General features: G+C 42.5%; 1 pseudogene; it reads right to left on the reverse strand.

Moving 5' to 3' along the window:
- Positions 1-4,481: 4,481 nt before the first annotated feature.
- LOC121026196 (uncharacterized) lies at positions 4,482-4,576 on the reverse strand (annotated as a pseudogene).
- Positions 4,577-9,698: the final 5,122 nt, after the last annotated feature.

A 9,698-nucleotide genomic window follows, 5' to 3' on the forward strand; every position in this document is an offset into this window, starting at 1 on the left:
GGTGTAGCAGGGAGGTAGTTGCTTTGGGGGGAAGCCAGTCCCAACTGAAGCTGCCCACCGGGTGTGGTGGGGTAGGAGTTGCTTTGGAGAGGCACCTGCCATGGCAGGTCTATAGGTGAATGCCAGAGTGGGGTAATAGGTGCTAGCAAGGTAGGTAGAGACTGTCAGAACTGACCCCCACAAGCATCTGGCTAGCTAGGCTGAAGGAGGATAAGATAAATGGTGCCTGCCAAAACTTCCATTTCCAGAGAAAGCTCCTAAAGATCTTTGCCCCTCCAGCACATGCCCTAAAGTTAGTCAACAAATCACCTTCACGTGTAACCCACGTGCTTTTCAAACTGCTGCCTCTGTGTTGGGGCTCGACCAAGTGTTGTAGTGTTCCTGTGTGGCTCAGTCACTTAAGTGTCTGACTGTTGATCTCAGCTCAGAGCATGATCTCACGATTTGTGGGTTTGAGCTCCGCATCAGGCTCTGTGCTAGTGGCCCAGAGCCTGCTTGGGATTCTCTCTCTCCCTCTCTCTGTCCCTCCCCTGCTCACGTGTGCACTCTTTCTCTCTCTCTCAAAAATGAATAAACTTAAAAAAAAGAAAAAAGTTAAAAAAAAATGAGCCAGGTTTTGTACTAGACCCAAGGACAGAAAAATAAATAAAACCCAGTCCCATTTTTCAAGATTCCTTCAGCCTCTTCAGTGCATTACTAATACAGAAAAAAGTTTCATGACATAGAACAGAGGTTTTTTTTTTTTTTAATTTTTTTTAATGTTTATTTATTTTTGAGAGAGAGAGAGACAGAGCATGAACGGGGGAGCGGCAGAGAGAGGAGACACAGAATGGGAAGCAGGCTCCAGGCTCTGAGCCATCAGCCCAGAGCCCGACGCGGGCTCGAACTCATGGACTGCAAGATTGCGACCTGAGCTGAAGTTGGACACTTAACCAACTGAGCCACCCAGGCACCCCAGAACAGAGTTTTAAAGAACATGTGAAGCTGTACCAGAAAAGTCTTTGACTTAAATAACTTAATTTCTTTTTTAGTGGGTATGATATTTTTGGTCAAAGAACCTACCCATTATTCCTCAAGCTTCTGTAAGGCCAGCCCTGCTACCTTCTAGAAGATACATTATAGTTATACTTACTGATTCATGTGCAGAGTGGTTGTGAGAAAGTTCACAATATTTACTGTTAAGTCTCATTCAATAGAGAAATTATGACTGGAAGTAGTACTTTTGGGAAATGGCTTTTGTCAGGCTGAATTATCTGTTCTACAACATCTTATGCTAAACCTGAGAGTAATAGACAAGTATTCAAAATAAATCTGAGTGGGGTGCCTGGATGGCTCAGTTGGTTGAGCATCTGACTCTTGATTTTGGCTCAGGTCGTGATCCCACCAGGTTTGTGGGATCGAGCCACACTCAGCGTGGAGCCTGCTTGGAATTCTCCCTCTCTTTGCCCCTCTCCCCCACTTGCACGCTCTCTCTCTCAAAAACAAACAACAAAACAAAACAAATCAAAAAAAAAAAATCCCCCAAAACCAAAATGAACTTGAGTACTTTTTCTTTTATCAATATTCATAACATTACTTCCAGTGGACATTTAACAGCATTTAACTTTTTACCAGAAATAAAAGAAATACAGATTTACTTGTATAATTTTAAAAATTAAATATATGTTACTAGATATTAAAGACGAGAGTGATTGGCTTAGATTAGGGACATATTTGTTCATCATAAGTGGTTGTCCAGAGCTTGGACTTTGAATTCTATTTCACACGTTTCTTGAAAATATGAATAATCAGGGGCACCTGGGTGGCTCAGTCGGTTAAGCATCCGACTTTGGCTCAGGTCATGATCTCGCGGTTTGTGAGTTTGAGCCCCACCTTGGGCTCTGTGCTGACAGCTCAGAACTGCTTCGAATTCTCTGTGTGTCTCTCTCTCTGTCCCTCCACTGCTCATACGTGCGCGCACAGGCTCACCGCCTTCTCTTTCTCATAAATAAATAAACATTTAAAAAATATGAAGAATCAAACTGCATTGTTTTCAAAAAACATTCTAAAAGCATAGATGTGCCTTGTTTGGGTAAATAAACATTGTTAGTAAGAAACAAATAATTCGTATGGTAATTTTGCCTAAGCTTCTGTTAATTGACCGCCATTCCAAAATTTATTAGAGAAACTTTGACACAAAAAAAATTAGTTTTAAACCATGAAGTACTATGGGGCGCCTGGGTGACTCAGTGGGTTAAGCGTCCGACTTCGGCTCAGGTCATGATCTCACGGTCCGTGAGTTTGAGCCCTGCGTCGGGCTCTGTGCTGACAGCTCAGAGCCTGCAGCCTTTTCAGATTCTGTGTCTCCCTGTCTCTCTACCCCTTCCCCACTTGTGCTCTGTCTCTCTCTCTCTCTCAAAAATAAGTAAAACATTTAAAAAAATTTACAAAGTGAGTTATAAAATAGCATGTGACCCGACTGTGATCCGATTTTGTGAGAAGTACACACACACACATACACACACACATATAATGGTACAGGAAAAGATCTGGAAGTAGTCCAGGTACCAAGGTGCTAACAAGGTGGGGGGTGGGGGTGGTGAACGTTTATGAGTTTCCCATTGTTGTAACAAATTACCACAAAGCTAGTGCCTAAACGAACACAAATTTCTTCTTTTACAGTTTTGGAGGTCAGAAGTATAAAGAGGCTTATGAGACTAAAACCAAGGTGTCTGCAGGGCTGGTTCCTTTTGGAAGCTCTAGGAATGAATCCATTGCTTACATCTTTCTGTTTCTTGAGGCTGCTTGCATTCCTTGGTTCTGGTTGCATCACTCCAATATATGCTCTTATTATCACGTCACCTTCTCTGTCCTCTGACCCTCCTCTGACCTTCCTGCTTCCCTTTTATAAGGACACTCGTGGTTACATTGGGCCCACTTGGATAATCCAGGACAATCTGCCCATCTCAAGATCCTTAATTTAGTCACATCTGCAAAGTCTCTTTTACCATAACATTCACAGTTTCCGGGGATTAGGTCATGGACATCTTTTTTTTAATTTTTTTTTCAACGTTTATTTATTTTTGGGACAGAGAGAGACAGAGCATGAACGGGCGAGGGGCAGAGAGAGAGGGAGACACAGAATCAGAAACAGGCTCCAGGCTCTGAGCCATCAGCCCAGAGCCCAACGCGGGGCTCGAACTCACGGACCGCGAGATCGTGACCTGGCTGAAGTCGGACGCTTAACCGACTGCGCCACCCAGGCGCCCCTAGGTCATGGACATCTTTGAGGGGGCAATTATTCTGTCTACCACAGAATGTGATGTTTTTATTTGTAATTTTTGTTTATATATTTTGTATTTTTTTAAGTTTATTTATTCTGAGAGAGAGAGAGAAAGAGAGCATTCACATGAATTCCTGTGAGGGTGGGGGGGCACAGAGAGAGAGAGAGAGAGAGAGAGAGAGAGAGAGAAAATACCAAGCAGGCTCCATACCATCAGCAAAGAACCCGACACTGGGCTCGTGTCATGAACCATGAGATCAGGTGCCCCTATATATTTTTGTATTTTTATATAATGTGGATGTATTACTTAAAATATATTAGTTAAAAGTAGAAAAATGTGGGGCGCCTGGGTGGCTCAGTCAGTCTGACCCTTGGTTTCAGCTCAGGTCATGATCTCACAATTCACGAGATCAAGTCACACAAATGGCTCTGTGCTGATGGCACAGAGCCTGCTTGGGATTCTCTCTCTCTCTGCCCACCCCCCCCCGCCCCCGCTTGTGTTCTCTCTGTCTCTGTCTGTCTCTCTCTCTCTCTCTCAAAATAAAATAAAAAAAAGTAGAAAAATGTTATAGTTTGATATCAAATGACACGAAACGTGGTTATTTATAAACTTTTATCTGGCTCCATGTGAAGTTTGAGCTTCACATTCCGTTATCTTCTTACTTTGTATTTATACTAAATCAGAAAATTCAAATTCACAATTATACATCACCAGAAATGGCAGTAAGTGTTTGGTAACTGACCCACAAGTTTGGATCAGAGACTTGTGTATGTTGGATTGAGCAAGAATCCATAATTTGAGAAGTAATTTCTTCCATTGAGTGTTGCCTCCATATGCTAAGTGGATGAAGAATCAAACTCAAATTCTGCCAGGATGAATGTTTCACCTTAGGAGAGTGGGTCTCACTAGGGGCAGTACCACACAAGGGTCTACTTTGAAAACACGTGGGGCTCCTTTGGTTGTTGCAGTGACTCACACGAATCCCCTGGCTGGGATCTTCTGTTGGTTAGTTGGACAGAAGCCAAGAATGTCATATGTCATTCAGTGCGTGTGACTTTCTTACAAGGATGAATTTTCCTACATCTTACATAATTTTCAAATGTCCCCCTAGACATTCGTGTATATGAAAAACTTATTTGTCATTATCTGAACCTAAACCTGATCTCATTTTACATGTAAACTCAACATACTTTTTTTCTCTTTCTGAAACGTGTTTTTAAAAATATGGAAGGCTTTTACAAACCTGCATGTCATTCTAGTGCAGGGGCCATGCCTGTCTTCTGAAGTTTAGTATATTGCTGCTGAAGTGAGCATAACTCGAAGTATTTTTTGCATGGTTTTATACCCTGGAATTTTCCAGGAATGGAACTACTGTGTAAATTGAAAGGAGTGTCTGTTGTTTTGTTTGGAGCTTTACCAAGAATGGCTTAATGTTTTAGAAAATCACGCCAGTGACATCAATGCCATTTATGGGCTGTGCTAGGTACCTTACATTTTCCCTTCCAGATTCATTCCACCCTCTCTGCCTGCTCTGTGCCGTAGGAAGGGACCGTGTCAATAGGTTTCCTTGCCCTCCAGCTTCTGGGTAGGTTCACTCAATGGAAAGCATGGGCAGGAAATCTGGAAGGTGAAAGGAGAGTGAGGTGTGCCTCTTGTAATGACCATCAGAAAGTGAGTGTCATCTGATCCATGGAAACATAAAATTGGATGTGACAACAGTATTCCATTAGAAAATGGTAGCGTTAGGGGCGCCTGGGTGGCTCAGTCAGTTACGCGTCCGACTTGGGCTCAGGTCATGATCGCGCGGTTTGTGAGTTCGAGCCCCACATCAGGCTCTGTGCTGAGAGCTCAGAGCCCGGAGCCTGCTTTGGATTCTGTGTCTCCCTCTCTCTCTCTGCCCCTCTCCCACTTGCACTCTGTCTCTTTCTCAAAAATAAACATTAAAAAAAATAAAAATAAAGAAAATGGTAGCGCTATATAAACACAATTGAGTCCAAGCTGGTCAGGAAGCACAAGCAAACTGCATGTGTTTTAAACTCTCATGGCGCTTGCTCCTGATTTACTTCTCCCTTAACCCACATTTAGGACTTTCCAGAGAGTTCTCTATGACTGGTTATCAGGTAAAGCACAGGCCCGGTTTACACACGTTTGCTGGCACCAGCTGAAAAGTGGGTGCATTCTAGCCCCTGAAAGACAGGGGTGAAGGAAACTCTTCCTAGGAGCAAAACTTTGCTCGTACCTCCTATTGTCCACTTCCAGTGGAAGGATACACAGCCCTTTCTCTCTGGGCACACTATTTTTGCGACGTACTATCTGTCACAGCCCAGAGTGTCACTGCTTGTGCTCATTTTACATGCCTGGAATGCGAGACTCAGACCCTCTTGCAGGAGCCACTTCTCAGGGCTTCCTTTGTAGGGAACTGCCTTGAGGGAGGAGGTGATATCTCCTTCTGAACAAATAATGGGCTTGCTGTAAAAGATGTGAGCTCCCCAAGGCCAGTTTTCCTCAGCTGCAATGCCAAAGTACTAACAGTATGTACACAGTGGGTCTATCTGGGCTCCTCTGCCTGGCCCCTGCGGGATCTGGGGAGTGGGGAACCCACACAAATAAGCTAATGAGGCTCATACTGCTTACCATGCTGCTGGCATCCAGGAAATGGTAACAGGCTAATTTGTTCGCTTGTAAATAGGAGAAAAATCTCAACCCCCAATACTTATTATGCACTTTGCAGTTAGTTTTATAAGCCTTTTGGCTAGTATGTGACTTGTACCTGATTTTGCATTGAGGGCTACGACTTGCAATTATTCTTCTGTAGCTTTGGTACCTTAGGGAAAAATTTTGCTACTTTTATGTTTGGCAGAAGTCCACTGACAGAGGTGTCACTGCACATCTGTTGGAAAAAACAAGTAAGTTTTAATGACTTCATAAAATTAATTGAAAAAGTTTCGTGGCGACAGTGCTAAGGACTAGGGGTGAATGGATTGCCAATATAATCAACCAGAAATTCAGATATTGTCGGTTTTTGCTATTCACACTGTAGGATGGATAACATTCCATGCTAATATTCCAATTGTTTATAATTCTATTTTGCCCTTTTCCTTTCCGTAGTGAGTTTTAAACTTCCTAGGTCTTCTTTATTTCTTTCAGTTCGAAATAATGGAATTTCAGCATTTGGTCTTGAAAACCACAGGCTGTCCTAGCTGCTGGTGTAAGAAATCCCAGCAACAGGATAAGATTTTCTGGTTTCTTGATATGTCCTTGAAAATGTTATTACTAATGAAGGAGTCTTGTAACACATCTGGAACTCAGAACTTACGGCTTGTTCTGTGAACGAAACTTTGGCCTTAAAAAGCCTGTAATTCTTTTTTTTTGTATTACTTAATAATGTGTTTCCCTGGTAATGATATTTATATTGCAACCCCACGTCCTGAAAGCTATGCATACCTATGAGTTTTCTTTAATAGCCAAGTTAATGGAAAATTTATGTGCACACAAAAACTTGTATGCAAATGCTTGTAGTAGCTTTATTCATCAGAAACTACCAGATGTCCTTTAACAGGTGAATGGATAAACTGGTCCATGCATACAATGGGATGCTAGGCTGTGATAAGAAGGAAAGATCTATTGATTCACTCAACAACAGGAGTGAATCTTTTTTCCTAGTGGTAAAATATATGTAACATAAACACGGATGAATTGTAAATGTATTTTGCCAAGGGTAGGAAGCCAGATTCTAAGATCCAGAAGTATTGTATAATGCCATTCATAAGACATTGTGGAAAAGGCAGAACTAGAGGGAGATGTATTAGTTTCCTATTGCTTCTGTAAAAATTACCACAGACTTGGTGGCTTACAACAACACAAATTTATTCGCTTACAGTTCTCGAAGCCAGAACTCAAAAATCAGTTTCACTAGGCTAAGGTCAAGGTGTTGTAGGACTGGCTCCTTCTGGAGGATCTAAGAGAGGATTCGCTTCCATGACTTTTTTGGCTTCTGGCGGCTGCCTGTATGACTTAGCTTGCGACTCCTTCCTCACATCACGCCGCCGCCTTGCCTCCTTTCTCACGTCTCCTCCTAACTCCTTTGTCAGTCTTGCTGCTCTCTTTTAAGGACCTTTGTGATTACATTTAGGACTCACCTGGATAATATCCCCCTCACGGAATTCTTAACTTAATCACATCTGTAAAGGCCCTTTTGCCATGTGGTGTAACATTCGTGGGTTGCAGAGATTAGGGCTTGGGTATTTTTTCAGGTCATTATTCAGTCTACCACAGTATGGAAAGCAGAGCAATCATTGCCAGGGCTTGTGGAAGAGGGAAGGATTGAGTATGTAATGGGTCGTACAAGCATGGTGGAGGATCTATGACTCTACAGTTGTCACAAACCCATAGAATGGGGGCACCTGGCTAACTCAGTCGGTTAAGTGTCTGACTCTTGATTTCCACTCAGGTCACGATCTCACAGTTCATGAGGTCAAGTCCCACACTGGGCTCTGCTCTGATAGCACGGAGCCTGCTTGGGGTTCTCTCTCTCTCTCTCTCTCTCTCTCTCTCTCTCCCTCTTTCACTGACCCTTCCTCCTCTCTCTCTCTCTCTCTCTCAAAATAAATAAATAAATAAATAATGAATAAATGAAAACTAAAAAAAAAACACATAGAATGTTACATCACCAAGAATGAACTTTACTGTTTGCAAATTTTTAAAAACCATTCTGACTGTTAGTGACCCTAGGATGGAATGCAGAGTCTGACAAAATAATCTGATTGTATTAAAAGTGGATGGCATACCAGACTTCAAGCTGTATTACAAAGCCGTAATCATCAAGACAATATGGTACTGGCACAAAAACAGACACTCAGATCAATGGACCAGAATAGAGAACCCAGAAATGGACGGCCACAAACGTACAGCCAACTAATCTTCGACAAAGCAGGAAAGAGTATCCAATGGAATAAAGACAGTCTTTTCAGCAAGTGGTGCTCGGAAAACTTGACAGCGACATGAAGAAAAATAAACCTGGACCACTGTCTTACACCATACACAAAAATAAACTCAAAATGGATGAAAGACCTAAAAGTAAGGCAGGAAACCATTGAAATCCTCGGGGAGAAAGCCGGCAAAAACCTCTTTGACCTCGGCCACAGCAACTTCTCACTCAACACAACTCCAGAGGCAAAGGAAACAAAAGCAAAAATGAACTATTGGGACCTCACCAAAATAAAAAGCTTCTGCACGGTGAAGGAAACAATCAACAAAACTAAAAGGCAACTGATGGAATGGGAGAAGGTATTTGCAAATGACATATCAGATAAAGGGTTCGTATCCAAAATCTATAAAGAACTTATCAAACTCCACACCCAAAAAACAAATAATCCAGTGAAGAAATGGGCAAAAGACATGAATAGACACTTTTCCAAAGAAGACATCCAGATGGCTAACCGACACATGAAAAAATGCTCAGCATCACTCAACATCAGGGAAATACAAATCATAACCACAATGAGATACAACTGGCTAAATTAACAGCTCAGGCAACAACAGATGTTGGCGAGGATGCAGATAAAGAGGATCTCTTTTGCTGGTGGGAATGCAAACTGGTGCAGCCACTCTGGAAAACAGTGTGGAGGTTCCTTAAAAAAATAAAAATAGAACTACCCTACCACCCAGCAATGGCACTACTAGGTATTTATCCAAGGGATACAGGTGTGCTGTTTCGAAGGGGCACATGCACACCCATGTTTAGAGCAGCACTATCAACAATAGCCAAAGTATGGCAAGAGCCCAAGTGTCCATCGATGGATGAATGGATAAAGAAGATGTGGTATATGGGGCGCCTGGGTGGTGCAGTCGGTTAAGCGTCTGACTTCAGCCTGGTCACGATCTCGCGGTCCGTGAGTTCGAGCCCCGCGTCGGGCTCTGGGCTGATGGCTCAAAGCCTGGAGCCTGTTTCCGATTCTGTGTCTCCCTCTCTCTCTGCCCCTCCCCCGTTCATGCTCTGTCTCTCTCTGTCCCAAAAATAAATAAACGTTGAAAAAAAATTAAAAAAAAAAAAGAAGATGTGGTATATATATACAATGGAATATTACTCGGCAATCAAAAAGAATGCAATCTTACCATTCGCGACTATGTGGATGGAACTGGAAGGTATTATGCTAAGCGAAATTAGTCAGAGAAAGACAAAAATCATATGGTTTCAGTCATATGAGGACTTTAAGAGACAAAACAGATGAACATAAGGGAAGGGAAGCAAAAATATAAAAATGGGGGGGGGACAAAACAGAAGAGACTCTTAAATATGGAGAACAAACAGAGGGTCCCTGGAGGGGTTGTGGGAGGGGGGCTGGGCTAAATGGGTCAGGGGCATTAAGGAATCTACTCCTGAAAACATTGTTGCACTATATGCTAGCTAACTTGGATGTAAATTAAAAAATAAAT

Source organism: Herpailurus yagouaroundi, unplaced genomic scaffold, assembly GCF_014898765.1.
Source record: "Herpailurus yagouaroundi ecotype Mexico unplaced genomic scaffold, PumYag 67793, whole genome shotgun sequence".
NCBI classification, from domain to species: Eukaryota; Metazoa; Chordata; class Mammalia; order Carnivora; family Felidae; genus Herpailurus; species Herpailurus yagouaroundi.